The 20,895-nt window shown below is 39.6% G+C and overlaps 1 protein-coding gene across 15 annotated transcripts in view; it reads left to right on the top strand.

Moving 5' to 3' along the window:
* The window catches only part of SIPA1L1 (signal induced proliferation associated 1 like 1), a 446,735-nt gene that overhangs the window by 216,508 nt on the left and 209,332 nt on the right, over positions 1-20,895 (top strand). The window contains exon 5 of one of the 15 annotated variants that reach the window (XM_057318466.1): positions 2,930-3,149. The exons of the other annotated variants lie outside the window; for them this stretch is intronic. The gene's annotated coding sequence lies outside the window, so the exon portion shown is untranslated. The remainder of the gene's footprint in view (positions 1-2,929; positions 3,150-20,895) is intronic. 15 annotated transcript variants of the gene reach the window in all.

Raw genomic sequence — 20,895 nt, 5'->3', positions numbered from 1 at the left:
TTCCAACAATGCTAGGAGGGGAGTGACAGCACTATTTGCATTTTATAGTTGTAGGAACTGAGGCCAGGGAGAGGTAAATTAGTCTGCCCAAGTTGGCTACGGTTAGTAGTCATTAGAAGCAGCATTGAAATCTAGGTTTGAATCTGGACATTATGTGCATTTCGCTGTCCCATTTTGCCCGTAAAGAAAGCTGATGTTTGTGTAATAATTGAACATACAGCAGGAAGTCCACGGTTGGCAGGCAGTGCTGAACGGACAGTAGGCTTATTGTTGGTTTGGCGACCCTCTTTGAAGTAGAAAGGAATAATCTTTTTAAAAAGGGGAACAGAGGTTAAAAACAGAAGTAGAATTATTTTCTGTTTAGTTTCTCCATTTGGGGTTTGTTTCTAGCTTTAAACAAAACCTATCCATTGAGTTAAAATGAAGAAGGTGATCCTGACCTTTCTTTTCAATAGTCTGTAAGTTTCTGGTTCTCGCCAAAGACAGGAGTGCCCCCCACCCCTGCCCCGCCAGCTCTGTGGAATTACTCTGTTTATGTTAGGCATCATCCTTTGCACATTATACCTTACCTATTTTGAGGGTAGGGGGTGGAGGAAGGAGTGCAGTAGCATTTCCACAAACATGTAAGAAAACAATGTATCTCACCTGCATCAGACAAGTTGTTATAAAGCAAACATTAAATGACGGTATCAAGGAGAATGAAAATGCTATTGCACTGAAATCCCGATGTGGTTCAAGTGACAGTGACAATCAGATCATAGATCTCCAAATGACGCTCACCTAACAATTCTTCCGGCTTGTAAAGCACAGCGAAGTTCTCTGTGAGGAGCTTGCATTGTGCTGTGTTCCAGGTATGTAATGCACCCCTGGGCCCCCACCCCCCACCCCCAACCCCCACGGGGCCCTGCATGCCTGCTCTCCTGGGTTTGTTCTTCCAGCCCCACTCGCTCCCCACTTCAGCTCCCAGAGTGGGTTAGATGTTGCAAGAACGAGATGTCTTCTGTGCCCAAAAGAAAAAATTGGAAAAGATTTATAATGATATGGATGTGTGATTTAGATGCCAGTGAATCATAAAATAACGTGTTTTAATACTATAAGACTTTTTGCTTTTTGCCAACTCTTACCATGTATGCTTTAATATTTTCTAGCATCTGCAATGAAAGTTGTGTTTGACTAGTAGGAACATGATTCTGATTCAGCATGGTTAATTTCTCATGTAAGATGTCTGTAGGGAAACCGTTCAGGAGTGGTGGTTCTACAGAGTCATCAGGGAGGGACTCAGGCTGCTCTGGCTTTTAGCATCCTAAGCAGCATAAGGCCGTCATCCACAAAACCACGGGACACTGCTGGAGCTCGAGCCAAGCTGTGTGGAGGAGGAGCGGAAAAGAAAAGTGGCAAAAGGAACTTTCTGGAATCTCCACCCACTGACTTCTTGAAACTCCTTGGCGACCACTGTCTTCAAGGGAGGCTCAACTGTGGTGTTTAAGTGGGCACATTGCCAGCCTAAATAAAGTCAGATTTCTATGACTAAAGAAGAAGGGGAGGGCAGTGGACATTAGGTTTGAAAGAGTTGACTCTGCCACTAAATGTGAAGTTTATTTTTTAAGTCCTGAATCTGCCTAACCATCTTTTCAGAGTTTAAAGGGAGCTGTATTATGTAAGGATATTTTAAGGAAATATTTCAGTTTCAGGAAAAGTTTTTTTTTCAGTCCACTGCTGTGCTTTTTTGTAAAATGTTCTTTTATTTCCCTCGAACAAGTAATCTTTTAAAATTATAAATATTAATAATCCAGGCTTAAAAATAGAGCAGGATTGATATTATTACATGCTTCAGAATAAAACATTCTTTCATGCTTCTCCTACAGCCCCCATGTTTTAGAAATATCTGCGAAAAATCCTGAGGTCTTTCTCACCGAGCCCCCCGTTTAGATGTAACGTGTGACAGCTCCAGCCACCGGGGGCGGTAGGAACCACTTTGGGTGTCTGTCCTCACAATCCAGTACCAGGGTCGGCCGTGCTCCTCTAAGGGCCTGTGGTCTCTGCATGAAAAGTTCTGCTCATACTTTTCACCCCGGGAAAATTGTCTTCATCCTCCAGGCTGCACTCGTGTTTCTCCTACCTGCCCCCTGCCCTCTGCGCCCCATGACCTCCGGACCGGTGCAGTGGCTCCGGTGCTCGGGCTGAGCGTTCCCTGGTCTCCGCTGCCCGTGTCCCAGAGAGGAACTCGAGCAGCGGTGGTGTGGAGTGCATGAGGTCATCCGGAGGGCGCTCCGGGTGGTGTCCTGCCCCCCTGAGGAAGCACACCCTGTTAGATGCACTTCTCACGTTGTATTGTAATTGCTTCTGTGCTTTCCTCTGGCTTTTCTGGATGATGGGTTCCTTCAGGAGAGCTGCCATATTTGTGCGCTGGAGTTATTCCTGGCGCCCTACAGTGTGTGGTGGATAGTAGGTGCTCAGCGAGCGTCACGAGTGCGCGAGTGTGAGTGAGGAACAGGGTGAAGGAAGACGGGGGCTCTCATCCCACTCGGCCACGGAGACACGCGGGAGTGAGGTCCCTGCATGGGGGGGCACCTGAGCGGGTAGGGCCCCGGCTTCCCCACCGCTCTCCTGTCTCAGTGAATGAGCTGGCCCTCTTGCCCATACCATGGCGTAGTTCTGAAACCTGGAGTTCTCTGTCGTTGGAAGACTCTTGAGTTTAGCAGGTCTGGATTCTTTCGCTTCACTTGCTGAGTATCTGCCTTGTGCTGGATCCTAGAGCTGCAGAGTGAGTAAGGGTAGTGCTTGCCTGTAAGGTCTTTGAGGATAATGGGGACACACACACACACACACACACACACACACACACGGTCTTTAGTGTGGAAGTGCTTAAGTGAAAGATTAAAGGTATGAACAGAGAAGGGACTCGTTTTTTTCTTTCTTTTTCTTTAAGAACACGAAGTCCTCACGTGGCAGGTAAGCACTGTACTGTTCTTTCCGAGATGTTATAAGCCTGTTCATGTCCACACGTACGAGACACCAGGCCGTTGCTGGCATAGTGGGGCCGAAGCAGCACCCGAGGTGATGAGACAGCCTCTGTGGCACCAGGATCTGCAACCACGCCTGCCCCGCGCGTGGCGGTCACCCTTACGGTGGTGATTGCGTGATAGAAGGTAAATCTTGGAAGCATCACATTCACATTCACATTCTAGGAGGTGGAAGAAGAGAGAAAAAAGGGTGAAATTCTGAACAGAGTCCACGCCCTTTAAGCAACCTTTCTTTGCTTAATTCTCTCAAACCACATGTGGCTGTTTCTCATTGGCCAGAACTGAGTCATGTGCACTCACCTGGCTGCAGAGGAAGCTCTGAAAGGTGCTCTTTTAGTTCGATGCCATGCTCCTCTGATCAGCGGGGGTTCTCTTAGGAGCAAGAGGAGAGTGGGTGTTGGGGAGTAACAAGCAGCTGTCAGCCACGTGGCAGCTCAAGAAATGTTCTTTGGGTGAATCAGTGAGGAAGGCCTGGCCAAAGCAGGGCCCTTGGTGCCGATACTAAGCATTTACTTTTCATGGTCTGTGGTTTTTGAATCTTCAAATCAGATTGGCCTTTCTTATATCTAGAAAAATGAGTATTTGGATTTGCCCTGCCCTCTGAACCGCAGTGTTGGTTTATCTTTGCGCGTGGCGGACTGGGCCAGAATTGTAGGCTAATGAGGGGGGACCAGTTTTGTGTGTGACATGTAGCTATGGCCATGTCTGGTATTTTACTTTTATTCTTGATTTGTAATAGTATATGTATGGATTTTACTGAATTACAGATAGTTGAGTTTACAGAAATAGATAATTTACGTAGTTTTATATTTACAGACATTTTTATATTTATGGACAATTTGCCACCTGTTACTGATGTTTCAGAGATTTATATGTCTTATTTTTTCACCTCTGTCCCGGGGGCAGTTTTCCTCTTTGGGAGACTGAGTCCGAAAGGGCATAGCTTCCTAAGTAAGATATGCTAGTGCCAATCTTACACTACTGTGATGTCCTTGAAATAGAATTTTTAAAGAAATTGTGGAAGTTCTAAGTACGTTGAGACTTCCTCAAAATTGGGGATAACAACTTCCAAAATTATCATCAATAGGTGCTGTAATTATTTAACTGATGTTAGAAAGGATATTGATGGTTTTCTTTTATCTTCCAGTTTGTGAACATAAATGCAACAGAAAACTGTCTTTATTGTCAGTGAGACTATTTTGGTCATTATGGCCCTGTGAACTTGTACTTTCTAAAAAGAAATGTTCTGTGAGGAACCTTAAAAATAGGTTTTTGTTGGCTTCTTCTCTGGGATGATATTCATGTACTCTGCACTCCATTGAAAATATGCTCTAATACTTCATCCTGTTGTGCTGAGCAATCGGAAATTGGTTTCCCCAAACTCTCTAAATGTGAAGAATGGCCTGCTTTTATTAGTTATGTGAAGGAGTGAAGTCCAGGGACCCTCAACTGCAGGATGGCTCTCTCTTCACAGCTGCCGCTCTTCCTTTGTGGACAATGCCAGTTGCTAAGAGAAGGCTTTGTCTGTTGCGTATAAAATGAACTTTGTTTGGACCTCCCTCGAGCAACTTGAACTGCGTATGAGTCCAGCTGGACATTCCTCAGCAGATGATAATTTAAAATGCGGGTCAAATTTAGAACCCAACTTATATTAGTTTATAAATAGGCACTGCCTTTAAAAGCTGACCTCTGGTACTTTTGGGGCTTGGGGATCTGATAGGGTATTTCTTGTAATTCCCACAGCTCTGTTTTAGACTCTGAAAGGCAGTACACAGTTAGGCCAGATGAATCCAGCGTCCTTGTAAGTTGGGATCCCAGTCTTCATGCCATACATCCATTTCTTCCAGTGAATTTATGGCAAGATGAGAGACTATGCATCATAGAAGAGAATCTGATTTCTGTACATTTTATTGGATGTTTCGTTGACTAGGCCAGGCTGGAGAACATAGAACATCTAGCATGTTAATTTTAAGGTAATTAATACGATAGGTTCTTTCGTTTGGAGCCCAAAGTTTATCAAGTGATGTAAGTTAAGGTTCATCACATGGAAATGAATAATCAGTCATCAAAATATGGAGTAAGTCTTTCACGTCTCATTCAGCACACCCGAGTCTAAGGTTTCCATAAGGTGTGTTCAACAGAAAAGTTAATGGGGTAAGGTTGAGGTTGTGAAGAAGTTTATAACTAGCCTTTTAATTATCAGAGAAGCAAGCATATGTTGAGCTTGCATGGATGTATGAATTACTGCCTAAAATTTTGTCCCAGATCGAAACAAAATGGTAAGCTTAAAGTTCTAGATACTTGAATTATTTAGACTTCGTTAAAAAAGTAATCCTTAAGGACAGTTTTTTTTTCCTTCATGATTTAAAAAGGTAAAACAGACATTTCTTTTTACTCAGTAAAATCTGTCTTCATTTCTGGACACTGCTTTTCTTGTCTTAATGGTCGTCATCTTTACTAACACCTTTATATAAGCCTCTTTGAGGCTTTTACACTTTAAATAAAGTTAGTATTTAATATTGAGTCTCTTTGGTACATTTAGCAACACAAAGTTACATAATTGTGATCCTCCTTTGTCTGTAATGTAATTTTTTACATCAAAAGAAATGTCTTTTAAGAAGAGGTAACATAGGTTTTTGCTTGCTTTTTGTTTATAAGAGGTCAGAGTATATTGTATCTGCTCCCTGTGTGTGTGTGTGTTTCATGTTATAATAACTCATGTGTTTCCGACAGAGGCCTACTGTGCATTGCACAGGTAATGTTTGGAAATCTCCCATGGTTGCCCTGCCATACTGCTAGGACAGAAATGTCATACACTGACACGGTTTGAAACATTTGTGGAAGTATATGCACATTTTTTTCTTTGTTGTATACCTATCTGGATAAAGGCAAAATACTTGCAATAGTCATTTTTCATCATAATATAAAAGCTGAAACTATAAAAAGTAGAATTTCCTTCAAAAAGGCAGTTTTAGGTATTAAGTAGTTATATTATAAAGAACATTTTTAAAGTTAGTGTTTTAATAGGAATGAAGATTCCTGTTCCTGATACTGGAAAGTTTGTTCCTTTAACTTAAAAATAATAATAATAATATCTTCATTTTTATACCGCTCTGTGGCTTGCTGAGTACTTAAGCGTCTAACACCTTTTGATCCTCAGAGTCATGCTCTCAAATAGGGTATCCACATTTAAAAACAAAAAGAAACCAAATCCATATATTAGGTACACTTCTAACTGACTGGAAAGGATGTGTCAACTACAAGTAGACTGTCAGCAGTCTCTAATCAGGCCGGAGTTTGTTTTCCCCAGTAAACCTTTTATTGTAACAGAAAATTCAAGCAAAACTAAGTGTGGCTCTTAGAAGAAGCAGACCTGTCTCAAGGCACAGTTCTCTGGAGTTTAAATTACGTTTGTTCCCATTACTGGTGATCATCATTCATTCATGGTTTTCCCTGGAGTGTCTTCTGTGTGCCGGCATCATCCTGGGCCCTGGGGACGTTGTATTTCCGCACTTGACACCGTACTTGTCTTCAGCAAATTTATGGCTTCGTGGAAGACAGGTGAACAAGTACTGTGGTCCCACAATTCAGTGCGTACATAGAAACTGTAGTAGTGCTCTGGAATCAATGGAATTCTGTCTTCCAGTAGTATGAAGGAGCAACCTGATGGTTTATTAAACAGACACACACACACACATACACACACACACACGAAGCAAGAGGTGGGGTTTGCAGGCTACATTTTCAGCAGATCGTACATGAAAGCCAGTTATTTGGAAATACGAGCATGGACCTGATTCCCAGATTTAGTTCAGGGCATGTGTAGGTTAAGGTGAGGAAGCAGAAAGGGGAATGGAGGGAGAAAGTACTCCTGACAAAGATGAGTGGGAATGATCCAAACTGGGACTTGGGAACTTAGGAAAATGTTTCAGATGAACCCTCAGCCCTGACAAGAAAGCTGAGGGTGTTTGACAAGCTTAAAGTTAGTGTGGCCGGAGCATAGTAACTGGGGAGATGGGTCTCACCTTCAAGTTGGAAAGATTTGCTGGGTTATCATGCAGGGGCTTTTAGACCACATCAGGGATTTTTAATTTTATGCCTAGTGTAATGAGAAGCCATCGAATGGCTTTAGGCAAGGGTGTAGTGTCCTTTTATATAGGGCTGCAGTGTGCGGAATGTATTCGAAGGCAGTGAGAGTAGAGGCAGGGAGGTCAGTTTGTAGTCTGTTCCTGATGTTACTCTGGGGCATAAAGGGTTGACTGCATTTTTTTTTCTTTCTTTCCCCAATTAGAGCTAGAATTTTTAGTTTTTGCATTTTGGATGAGCTTTAGTTTCCCCAGTAGAGCATAGGCTCCTTGAGGTCCTGCGGTTTGGTCTTTGTCCCTGCTATGTGCCCATAACTTTGAGCAGAGTTTGACACAGAGAAAGTGCTTAGTAAATATTTCTAAACTGACCAACTGATGGCCCGAGAAGAATGTGCTTCTGTTTCCTGCTCATCTAAGCCCGTCAGCGTCTTCTCCTCTGCTACCTGGTGGTCCACCTACATGTAGACCCGTCTGATGGTGAGGGGCCATGGCAGCCAGGTGGCCACAGACTCTTGTCCTTGACAACAAGGTCTCTGTCTGCATACTTGGGGAACTAGTGGCTAGTACCAGGGCTGAAGTGCAAAGAAGGTATATTAGCTTAGTTTTTGGTGCTAGCCACCCGATGGCATAGCTACAAGAATACTTGGCAGTAAGGAGCTAGTGCGGATTGCTTGAAGTTTTAAGGGGAAGGTCAGACGTGCCAGAATATTGGAATGTGGTAGTGGTTTTATTAGTTCAGAAGTTTTAAATCTCAGTACAAGCGTGTTTTTTCCAACAGTATTAACAGATCAACTGGATACTTTATTAAGAAAAAAAGAAGAAACAAGAGGTGGGATTTGAGGTTGCATTGCCAGGGTGTAATCGAGGTTCCCTTTTTTTAGAACAGATCTTTGACTTTGAAACAGCTCGGCAGATAAATCCTTGTTCAAGAGTGGGAACATCCAGTGGGGCAGATAGCAGTGTTGTTCTTGGGTATGGATCACGTTTATATAAACTCAGAGTGTGGGTGATTTTTGTTCTCTGGTTCAGACTTGTGCACTCACTCTTTAATGATGTAAAAGTTCAAGTGCGAAAGAAGCATTTGAGGAACCAATTGCGTCTTCGCTTTTGTGGTCAGGAATTGTGGACGAGTGCTCAGGTGTGCTTTGCCTTTGCCTTTGGTGACTCAGCCTCACCCAGAGGGTGGCTTGCGCTGTAAGTGGGTCTGTAGGTGACTTTAATTGTAAAGTTTGAGGTAGATTTCTTCCTTTTCTCTTTGAGGGACATGAGTGGCATGTCCTTTTGTTGCCCCGGAAGGCAGGGTCTGGGATCCCTTTCCCTTCTGTACTGTTCCCCAATTTCCACCTCCGTTCTCATCGGAGGAGCACATCGATGATGACGGCCTCTCCAGCCCTCCCTTCAAAACCAGTCGGTGAACAACCGCGTGGGCAGGTGTCAGGTATTGTTGTGGTGCTGTGTGGTGACAATACAGTTGGCATTTTTTCGTGCACGGGACTAGAGACTAGTGAAGTAATTAAATTGATTGACCGGCGTGACTGAGGAGATGGCCATATTTCTCTCCAAGGGCATAGTATTGACAAATGAAGGGGAGCATTTTGTTACAAATGTCACTGTGAAAGTAGCCCTCATCAAAATACATAACTCGAGTTCGTGTTGGAGACGGGAATTACTGCTTCCCGTGTAACAGACCGTGGAACAAGAGTTATGCCTATTATGTCAGAAGTGAAGCTGATGTTATAAAGCCTATATAATTTTATTCAAATGGAGTAAGATAAAATCTATCTACATTTGGAAAATATGTCAGACAGTTTATGATGAATAAGTTTTGGTTCAGCACGTATATTCTTTTGTTAGTCTTTACGTTGATGGATTCAGTGTGTTGTGTTTGTTAATTTCACTGACGAACTTTTGTGCTCCTGACCACTGATACTGTTGACAAGGCAGGCTAAGGGGAATCCATAGGGCTGCAGTGTGCAGAATGTATTCGAAGGCAGTGAGAGTAGAGGCAGGGAGGTCAGTTTGTAGTCTGTTCTCTGCCACACAAACGGCACATTGGCTCTCGCTTTTAAACATGAGTTGTCTCGTTGGGTGGTGTGTGTGAGGTGGGAGTATTGGAAATCCAGAAAATTGAGGCTTTGAAAGCTGTGGGTTTCAGGTCTTCCTTTCTAATTGGTATACCTTTAATGTTTTTGCATGGTTTTTTTGTTTGTTTGTTTGTTTGTTTTTGCTGTACTGTACTAGCTAGAACCTCCAGTCGAACGTTCAGAAGAAGTGATGAAAATGGACACCCTTGTTCCTGATGTTGGGGGAAAGCATTCAGTCTTTTACCATTAAGGATGATATTACCTGTCGGTTTTGTGCAAATACCCTTTATCAGATTGAGGATGTTCCCTTCTATTTCTAGTTTGCTGAGGGCTTTTTTTTTTTTTTAAATCATGAATGGGTGTTGAATTTTTTCTATATGTTGATACTTTTTGTCCTTTACTGTATTAATATAATGTATTAAATTATTCAGATGTTGTGCTATTGATTTTCAAACATTAACTTGTGTTCCTGGGGTGAATCCTATTTGGTAATAGTATCTAATCTTTTTTATTGTTGCTGGATATGGTTTACTCGTTGAGAGTTTTTTGTGTATAATATAATCATGAGGGATATTGATTTGTTTGTTTTCCTTTTTTTGTAATGTCTTTGCATTGCTTTAGTATCAGAATAGTATTGAATTCTTAGAATGAGTTGAGAAGTGTTCTCTGTTCTTCTATTCCCTGGAAGAGTTTGTGAAGAATTGGCATTATTCTTTATAAATATGTGATAGAATTCAGCAGTGAAGCCATCTGGGCCTGGGATTTTCTTTGTGACAAGATTTTTAATTTGCCAGTTTAATTTCTTGTTATAAGTCTATTCAGATTTCCTTTTTCTTCATGAATCAGTTTTGCTAATTTATGTCTTTTTAGGAATTTGTCCATTTCTTCTAAATTGTCTAATTGGGTGGCATACACTTTTTCATAATTATTCTGTAGGGTCAATAGTGATGCCTCCTCTTTCACTCCTGATTTTGGTAATTGGTATCTTTTTCTTTTTTTCTTGGTCAGTTTTGTCAACTTTATTGACCTTTTTAAATTAAAAGAACCAATGTTGTTTTCATTGTTTTTTCTCTGTTTTTCTGTTTTCAGTTTTTGCTCTGCACTTCAATTCTCTTCCATTTGCTTGCTTTGGATTTAGTTTACTCTTTATTTAGTTTCTTAAAGTGCAAATGAATTGAGATCTTTCTTATTTCCTAATGGCTATAAAATTCTAAGAACTATTTTAGCTACATCCTATAAATTTTAACCTGTTGGGTTTTTTTGTTTTTATTTGGTTCAAAATATTTCTTAACTTTGCTTAAAGTTTTTTTCTTTGCCCTATGGTTGTTTAGAAATTATTGTTTAATTTCTGAGTATTTGGAGATTTCCCAAATTTCTTTTGTTGTTGATTTAATTCTTTGGAGTTCCATATTTTGTATTATTTCAGTACTTAAATATATTTTATGACATAACAAATGGTCTAATCTTGAGCCTTGAAAAGAATGTGTAATCTCTTGTCAGATGGAGTGCTTTATAGATGCCAGTTAGTTCAGTATGGTTATTAGTGCTATTTAGGTGTTCCTATCCTTGCTGATTTTTTGTCTAGTTGCAGTCATTTCGAGGTCTCCAATTAACTGTTGAATTGTCCTTCTCCTTTCAGTTCTGCCCATTTTCATTTCATTTGTTTTGGGGGCTCTGTTGTTAGATCACACAAACATTTATAATTATTGTATTTCCCTGATTAATCAGCCCTTTTATTGTTTTAAGCTATTCCTCTTTTTCTTTAGTAATGTTTTTTGTCTTAATGTCCACTTTGTTTAATAATAGTATGGCTGCTCCTGATCTCTTGCGGTTACTATTTCTGGTATATGTTTTTCTATCTTTGAAGATGATCAGAATCAGTCATGTATCAGTCAATATGAGAATGTTACTCTGTGATCCTATTATACATTTTTCAAACTTGCCACATTTTGTTTATATCCATGATAGTGATACCTCCTTAAAGGAAAAGGAGAACCCTCTTTAAAGTAGCACACAGTTGTAAACTATCATACCTGTGTACAGTTCTGTAGAAGTTAACACCTATTTAGAATCCTATAACTTGTACCACAGGCAGGATGCAGAAGTTTCCTAAACCCACCCCCCCAACCGCCTCATGCTATCCCTTCATAGTTATCTCTCCTCCCACCCACATCCCCTAGCAATTATTGATTGATACTCCATTGCTATCGTTTTGACTTTTTGAGGGCGTCATTTCCCCTAATGAATTGGATCATCATATAAATAGGGTCGTACAGTATTTAACCCTTTGAGACTGGCTTGCTTCATTGAGCATGCCTTCGAGATTCATCTGAGGCCTTGTGTATATCTGTAGTTTGTTCCTGTTTATTGCTCAGTATTTCATTGTGTGGATGACCCGTTTGCTTATGCATTCACACACTAAAGGACACTTGGGCTGTTTCCAGTTTGGGTAACTGAACATTTATGTTCAGGTTTTTCTGTAAATGTAAGTTTTCATTTCTCTTAGGTAGATACCCAGGTGTGTAATCTCTGGGTTGTAGGCTAAGTGTATATTTAACTTCATAAGAAACCGCCAAACCATTTTCAAGAGTGGTTGTCATCATTTTGCATTTCTGCCAGCGATGTTTGAGAGCTCCACTTGCTTCCCATCCTCGCTACCACGTGGCGTGCCAGTATTCTTTATTTTAGCCACTCTAGTAGGTGTGCAGCTGTCCTTCATCATAGTTTCAACTTGCATTTCCCTGGAGGCAAGTGATGCTTTAAATTTTCTATATTAACCATTTCTGAGAAAAATTATCTTAAGTACACTGAATGTAATCTCTTCTTGGTAGGAGAGGTCATTATTACGACCTATCATTATTATTTGGGTTTGGAATTACCAGGAAGCTTTTGGGAACTACTGTGGGGTGTTAAGGCTGCTTCTGTCTCTTTTAGGCTTTACTTTTCTGCCCTTGGTGTGCCTGATTCTGGCAGCAGTCCCATTTCCATTCCCTTTCTGGTTTATGGCTTTTATGAAATGATCACAAATAAACCTGTTAGAATTGTGTTTGGGGGTGCCTGGGTGGCACAGCGGTTGAGCGTCTGCCTTCGGCTCAGGGCGTGATCCCAGAGTCCTGGGATCGAGCCCCACATCAGGCTCCTCCGCTGTGAGCCTGCTTCTTCCTCTCCCACTCCCCCTGCTTGTGTTCCCTCTCTCGCTGGCTATCTCTGTCGAATAAATGAATGGAATCTTTGGAAAAAAAAAAAAAAGAATTGTGTTTGAAAAAGAATAGTAAAGTGCCTCTCTCAATTCCACAGGAGCTCTTCTCCAAGTCAGGTGCCTAAACTCAGTAACTGCTTTAGTGCTTCTGAAGCTGGGGCCATGAAATGGATAGGAGGGGTCTGTGGATGTGACTCCATGTGCACTCAGCATGGAAGAAACAATATAACTTGCAAAACATCTTCTGCTGATTTTTAGAAGTAATGTGGGTGCTGCTGAGCAACCTTGGATTCATTATAATAGTTCTTTGTTTTTTGGTGTAGTTTCTCTACCACCTCTTTTGCTTCTTTTCTTTTTCTTGCCCATTGAGGGGTGAGTAGAGTTTGTCATCTGGAGCCTTCCTGAGTTAGGTTTTGCTGTTCATGATGAGCCAGGACAGAATGAAGTATTTCTTTTGAGTTCAGTTCAGTTCAATTTAGATTTTTTTTTTTTAAGTTAAGATACCTGTAAGCTCTTTGACTTCTTCAAGTGAGAGAGTCTGTATGAATTATTAACAACAATGTAAACTAAACTAAAAAGTGACAAGAAAAAGTGGGTTTGTTCTCCAAGTCACTGTTGCATAAGTGACATTTTTAAATGATGGGCTGCAGCGTTGACTCTTTTCTCATATTTATCATGTCATTTTGGTGCATTTGTTATAAATAAACTTGATGAGTGGCTTGGTGGTTTAATACATAAATTATAAAACTAGACGAGGAAACAGTTCCTATATATATAATTTTTATAAGCACAATGTCTGCCTGTGTGTTCTTGATCAGATTCTTACCTAAGTCTCTGAAGTCCTTTGCTGCGTTGCCTGCCTCATACTGTCAAGCAAGTTCTTGTTCAAAGGATGTGTAATTATATCATAATATGATAATTTGTTATGCAGATAGCTTGTCTTAAATTATCAGTCTACCAGCTTTATTTTCCTCAGTTATTTTTGGTTCTCAGATGTGAAGTAAGATAGTAATTCCTTCATGTTAACAGAAATTATCTAAGCAAAAGCACAAGAAAAAGGTTGTTGATGACCAGCACCCTAATTTCAGTTATGAGATGTTCAGCAGTGATATTTTTGGAGGGGGCCCTTCTTATCACAGTTACTTCAATTCCCAAATTCCTTCATGATAGTCAAGTAAAACTTATCTTTAATAACCGTTGTTCAAAATTGTTCGAATGAGAGCATTTTATTTATTATTTATTTTTTAATAATAATTTTTTAATATGTTATGTTAGTCACCATACAGTATATCCTTAGTTTTTGATGTAAGGTTCCATGATTCATTATTTGTGAGAGCAGACATTTTAAATAAATGTTCCTTGACTAGAGTGGAGATCATTAATATGGACGTGCTCCACCGGAAAGCAGGGGTACAGTTCCTAATCACTGCACACTGGAATGACCCAGAAGAGTTTTCTTTTGTTTTGTTTTCTTACTGAACAATTATCTACACTTAGTTTGTTAGAAATTAAAATCTTTGTATAAACTTGTTTTAAAGTGATTAACTTTATGTTATAAACATGCCAATATAGTAATTGAAGGTCTAAATGTTCCTATTTTCACATTTTACAATTCCATTGAGATTATTCATAAAGGAAGAAATTGGTAAGTGGAACTATATTAAAATTAAAAATTTCTCTTCATCAAAAACATTCTTCAGAGAATAAAAAAGCAAGCCACAAGTGGGGGAAGATATTTGATATATATATATACACACACTTACTATATTGGAGATATATATATATCTCCAACAGAAGACTTCATATACAGAATATATAAAGAGCTATAAACCAGTGAAAGTCAGGCCCTCCATTCTGTCTTACCCTTCCCCAGCAAAAGATAGAAGACTTGAATAGATAGTTCACAAAGGAAGATATTAATTTGGCAATAGGCCTTTTATTTATTTATTTTTTTTTTTAGATTTTATTTATTTATTTGACAGAGATAGAGACAGCCAGCGAGAGAGGGAACACAAGCAGGGGGAGTGAGAGAGGAAGAAGCAGACTCATAGCGGAGGAGCCTGATGTGGGGCTCGATCCCATAGCACCGGGATCACGCCCTGAGCCGAAGGCAGACGCTTAACCGCTGTGCCACCCAGGCGCCCCTGGCAATAGGCCTTTTAAAATTTACGTTCTCAAAATCAGAGAGAAATGAAAATTAAAGCCATAATGATGTAATAATTATATTTTCACAAGGATGACAAATGGAGAAGCCTGATAATTCCAAGTGCAAAACAACTGGAATGCATACACACTTCTAGTGGAAGTATCCGTGGGTACAGTCTTTGGTCCAGCAGAACAAACAGAAACTATGTGCCCCAAAAAATATGCTTAAAAATATTCATAGCATTGTTTGTACTAAGGCCAAACTAGGAAGAATGAAAATGTTCTCAGTAGTAAATGGGGAAGCGCTCTGTGGAACGTTCACCTAGTAGTACTAATGCTTCCTGTTACAACATAGATGAACTTCACAGGGTTGTGTGAAAAAAAGACAACATACTCTATGACCTTATTTATACCAATTGCTTGCCAACCTTGTCCTTTCCTTGAACCATAAAGTAACCGGTTCATACGTAGGTAGAACCAGTCTGAGGTGCTAGAAGTCATAATGGTTGCTGGCTTTGGATGTTACTGATGCCCTATGAGGGTGGCCTCTTAGGTGTTAGCAGTGCTCTTTCTTGGTTGAATAGTAGCTACGTAGGTGGGTTCACTTTGTGAAAATCCTGAAGGGTGTACGGTTGTATACTTATATGTATATTTCAATTTTTATAAAGGTTTACTTTAAAAAAAAATCTATTGACCCTAACTTTTTTTTATCTGCATATTATATTTGGACATGGAAATGGTAATTAGAATTCTTTCGTGTTAGCCATAGTTGTTCTTAAAAAAAAAAAAAAAAAGCATCAGTCCTTGAAGGAAAAGAGGTTTTTAAGATTTTATTTATTTGTCAGAGGGAGAGATTGAGAACATAAGCAGGGAGAGTGGCAGGCAGAGCAGGCAGAGGGAGAAGCAGGCTCCCTGTTGAACAAGGAGACTGATGGGGGACTCAATCCCCTGGGATCGTGACCCGAGCTGAAGGCTGTTGATCAACCGAGTGAGCCACCCCGGCGTCCCAGACTGATGCTTTCATTTGGCTGTTTTGGTTTTACTATTTCTTTGGGTTCCGGGACCTAATTCCACTGGGAGGGGAGTAGTTCCCCACACCACCAAGCAATTCTGTGGACATCAGCTGGGTGTCTTACAGTTCAAGCGCATTCTGATACCTGTATACCCAGACTAGGTAGACTGGCTTTGATTAGTTTGCTACAGTGGCACACAGAACTCAGGAAACCCGTTTACTAACTAGATTACCATTTATTACAAAGAACGTCAAAGGACATTAATCAACAGCCAGATGAAGAGATGCCTAGGGGGAGGTATGGGGACGTGGCGTGGAGCTTCCAGACCTCCAGTCATGCCACTGTCCCCAAAGCTCCATGTGTTCACCAGCCCAGAAGCTCTCTGAACCCCACCCTTTTGGATTTTTATGGAGGTTTCATTACAGGCATGATTGATTGTCATTGGCCATTCTCTTGCCTTTCTCCCCTCCCTGGAGGTTGTGGCGTGGGGCTGAAAGTTCCACACCTCTGCTTGGTTGGCTCCATTGGCTACCAGCCCCCATACTTCATTGCATTGCAAAAGACACTTCATTAACATAATGTAAGAGACACCTTTAGGCTTTCATCATATAGGAAACGCCAAGGATTTGGGGAGCTGTGAACCAAGAACCTTGGAAGAAGACCAAAAATATATCAGAAATATATATTTGGTTATTTGAGTGGCCAAATATATATTTATGTCTTACAAATCACAATATTGTACTAGTATAAGGATTATTGTGAAATCTGAATATTTTAAAGGGTCAGAAAGAAAATTTCTTGGCTGTCAGGTTAGGAATAAACTGTAGTGGGTTATATTAAATATGAAAACCTGTCAATGTTTAAAAAATGTTACAGAAAACTAAAATGAGGTGTTGATAAGGCCTTATTACTGGTGATTCTGTTAGTCCAGAGAGAATATTTTTCACTTGCAATAATGCAGATCTAGTTATGGTCTAATATACTTCTCATTAATATAATTTTATCATCTTTGTATTCTCATAAAATTCCTCCAGCACTTAGCATATTCTGCCATATGTTAAAGTTATTTATATTTCTTTCTACTGTATATTCTAATATTCTTGAGGGCATGAACTGTTTCTTTATTTCTTCTAACATAAAGTATTGCTTATATTAAATAATCAGAAAATGTTTTTTTAACAAAGAATAAAAACAAATTAGCAAGTAAAAAAAAGGAAGAAAATGTTGATTGTCTACATTTTATAGAAGAGAATTGATAAAATCGTGAAAGTATGAAATTCAGCATATTCCCCTTTACATAAGACAAAATTAGCTGTAATTTCTTTCTTGATGACGTAATGATCATATAACATCTGTTCTGGCTGATGGTCTTGAAATTTTGTAGTCATAATGCTTGTGGTCTTCATTGAAGAAATGTGCTTAATACATGTCAGCACAATGAACTTGGTCTAAGTTTATCGTCAAATGGTGTAAGTAATATTATTTAAAAATTGGAAGATCTGGAGCTGTTACATTTGATCACGTAGGAAAGTGCTTTGTAAATTAACACAGTTCATCGTAGTTAATAACAGTTATCTAAGTAGAGGGTCAAGAAGGAGTCTTCTGGCATGGTACCTATTTTGGCATTGACGCCGAACCCATGTTTATATTCAGAATCACTTTAAAATATTTTATGAGACAATCACTGGCCTAAAATAAGTTGATTGTGCTGAAGAGACATTTTAAGATGCTAATTTCATTGACTTGATTATCTTGTATGTTTCCAGTTGTATAGGCAAGGGTATAATAAATGTATTGGCTGGCAAAATTGGTTTCCTTATTTGTATGAAACATTAAAGAATTTGTGGTGCATGCCAGTTTGGAGTGGTTAATTGTTCTAATTATGGTAATTTCCAAAGGTGTTTAATGTTTAAATATTTCATTAAGTATTTTTCTTTACACTTTTTCTTTCCAGACAACCCATTTGTTGAAGTTAAACACCAATGAAATTACCGTTAAAATTTGTTTATATATAAATATATACATATGCATATACACACACACACAGTTGATCCTTGAACTGCTCAGGGGCTAGGGGTGCCAACCCCCCTCACAGCTGAAAATCCACATATAATTTTTGACTCCCCCACAACGTAACTACTAATAGCCTACTGTTGAAGCCTTACTGAGAACATAAACAGTCAACACATATTTTGTATATTACATGTATAAAAACTGTATTTTTACCACAGAGTAAGCTACAGAAAAAAACGTTATTAAGCAAATCATCAAGAAGAGAAAATACATTTATGTTACTGTACTGGGTTTATAAAAAAAAATCCATGTATAAGGGGACCTGCACAGTTCACACCCATGTTGTTTGGAGGTCGACTGTATATACTTATTTATTTCAGTAAACCCTTTATTTTGGATTTACAGAAAACTTGCAAAGGTATGAATATGTATTTTAAATTGTCCTGAGTGATAGTCCCTTAATTAGTATTTCTATGAAAGTTTAATATTTTTAATAAAAGATGTGCTTGCTTCTGATTTTTGTCCAATAGAAGAGTATTTGGTTGTAAAGTATATGTTTACGTGAAAGTAGGCTGTTTTAGTCCTTTTTTCTGAAATGCCACTCTCCCTCTGCTGTGAAACGACTGTCACTTACATGGAGAGCCGTGAAACATAAATGTGTATACGTGATTTATGTGCTGCATTTATGAGCATGAATAAACTTTATTGAATCAGGACCATGGGATCATTTAATTATAGATAGAATCAGGAATCTGCCTGGCCAAGTGTTCACAGTTTTATATTTTTATCAAATAAAGTAGTTTAAAATTGCATTTGCCAAGGTTTTATTTCCCTTTCCTCGCTTCCGTTGTAACTGAATGGTAACCTGAGAGAGGGGTTTGCAAGGACAGAGGGATACCACGTTTTATTGAATTGAAGATACTTTCAGTTTGTAACATACATCATTTTTTTTATGTCTCATTATGTCATATTATTTTATCTGTCATTAAGGAAAAAACCCACAGCCTTCTAAAACTATGATACAGTGCTAAGATGCCACCGATTACAGGATAGGTCGTCATTTCAGTGATGTTAAAATGAAGAAAAATGTGAATTTTAGATCTGTGCAAGATAGTCGTCGTCACTGTCACACGGTTATTTTATTTGGGGTATAACTAACTTAGGACCTCTAGCTTTTTTAGAAGTCAATGTGAGAATCATTTATTTGAACTGTGTGGCTTTTATGTGCAAATCCTGTTGGAGACATGTTCTAATGTGTCTCTTATTCTAAGAAGATAGGAGAATTTTCACTGGAAACAAATGGAGTGCTTTTCGGGGGTAGAAAAGAAAAAGCCATGCTCTGCTCCATGTAACTCGAGTCCTTGGCCTTGTGGCCTCCAGGAGCCAGCCGTTCCATTATGTTCCTTTTCTCCTGAAATTTTAATTTTTCTCTTTACTGATTATTTACTTTCCTAGGTTCTAATCTGAAAACACTTGGCTCAACCCTGATCCTTCCCCGAACTACAATAACCTTTCTCTCTTCTCCCAGACTAACCCCTGCTTCTTTCCCCGCAGTGCCCGAGTCACAGGCACTTTCTCACCTCCGTTATTTATACATCAGTGTTTTGCAGAAGATTTATGTCTCTGCTGTTTTGCTGAAACTGCTTTCCCCGAGGTCCCTAGTAGCCTTCTGATTTTCTAAAGCTGGTAACTTCTTTTTAGTGCATTTGTCCAAACTCATGTTTACAGCTCTCTCGCATTTGGCTCTCTCCGGCTCTCTCCTTCGCACACTGGCTGCAGTTTCTGTCTCTGTGCCAGTTTTATAATCCCATGGTGCCAGATTTTCTTCCTATTGCATCTACTGTATTATTAAAAGAATACTGAAACACGAAAAAAATTCTCCATACATCTATCACTCTAGTGTATTATTAATTATTTCCACATTTTGAATATTTCCATCCTTGGCTTGATCACTTGCAAACCCTTTTTTATTTTATTTTTTTTACCTCGTTGTAATTTTGGTAGGCATATTGGGTTTTTGGAGGGTTTTTTGATAGGCATGTTGTTTTATTGTCTACCTTCACATGATATCAATTATCTTCTTGGGGTCCACATTGTCTTCCTTATTGTTACATTATAGGACAGTAACTTAGAGATTATAGTGTTGATGCACTATAATTTTTTATATAGTATTTCTATTGTTGGACAATTGACTTGTCTCCAGATTCTTTGTGCTTTGTTTAAAAAACATTGGAGTAGAGCATATATTCATTCATATAACCTTTTGCTTCTGTTGTATTATTGACAAAAGATCCATTTCCAGGAGTGCCATTGGTGACAAGGGTGATGAGCATTTTGCTCAACATGACCTGTTTTTAAAGGTGTTACCCCAATTTACAACGCTGCAAGCAGTTTTAATTCAGGCTTACTAGTATCACCGATATAAGAATTATTTTCCTAATGTAGGTAAGGAAAGCATTTCTCTTCTTACATTTTAGGGCCTTTGGCTGAAACAAATCTAATTTCATATGTATGGAAGTCTCAGAGATATGAGAAGCTCCTCAGCAGTCCATTCTTAGGCGCTACGGGGAAGGGGACACAGGTCTGGGTCCCTAAGGGAGAGAAGACAAATCCCAGGAAGACAAGAAGAGCAGATGTTTGGTGAACCAACGTTTGCCAGGCCATGCAGATACAACTTTTTCACATAAAAAGTTATCTTTGATACTGGTCGTCTTCTGGGTACAGGCCCTCTATCTAAATTATTTTAGGCAGTTAATGGAGAGGTAAAAGCAAAACAAAACAGAACTAAACCCCTCTTTCTGAGTCTGTAGGCCTTGATTGCCTTCAGCTCTAAATACTCGACATTAGTGGAGCCAAAGTGGGTTCCACTGCACTCCAGTGTCACCTTTGAAACTCCCCTGAGAGCTGTCGCAGTTCAGAGGGTGAGTTGGCAGATTGCTCCATCTCATCGGACCAGTCTGTGAGTCCTGACAGTAGGTCAGTTCAGTTAAACTGATGTCAGGAAAACAGTCAGGCATGGAGTAAGAAGCAGTTTTGTGGAAACAAAAGAAAAAAACCGTGGTTAATTGGGGGAGACTGTCATCCCAGTTTCTAAGTTCTGAGAGTAGCCAGTTGAAATTTCCAGATGTTAGGCTTGAAGCATCTTCAGATAGAACAGGGGGAGGCAGTGGCAACCTGAAATAGATTTTCCTGGTTTGCAGGTGAATGTCTCTGCTGATCTTCCTGAGTGTCCTACACAGCAAGAGGCATGGAGATTTTCTGTACATGAACTGTTGTGGTGATTTCGCAATAGTTGATATCAAGTTGACCCACTTTAGCTTGCGTGGCTTCAGG

Source organism: Ursus arctos, unplaced genomic scaffold (assembly GCF_023065955.2).
Source record: "Ursus arctos isolate Adak ecotype North America unplaced genomic scaffold, UrsArc2.0 scaffold_25, whole genome shotgun sequence".
In the NCBI taxonomy this organism is placed as follows: domain Eukaryota; kingdom Metazoa; phylum Chordata; class Mammalia; order Carnivora; family Ursidae; genus Ursus; species Ursus arctos.
This window is presented reverse-complemented; position numbering and strand designations above follow the sequence as displayed.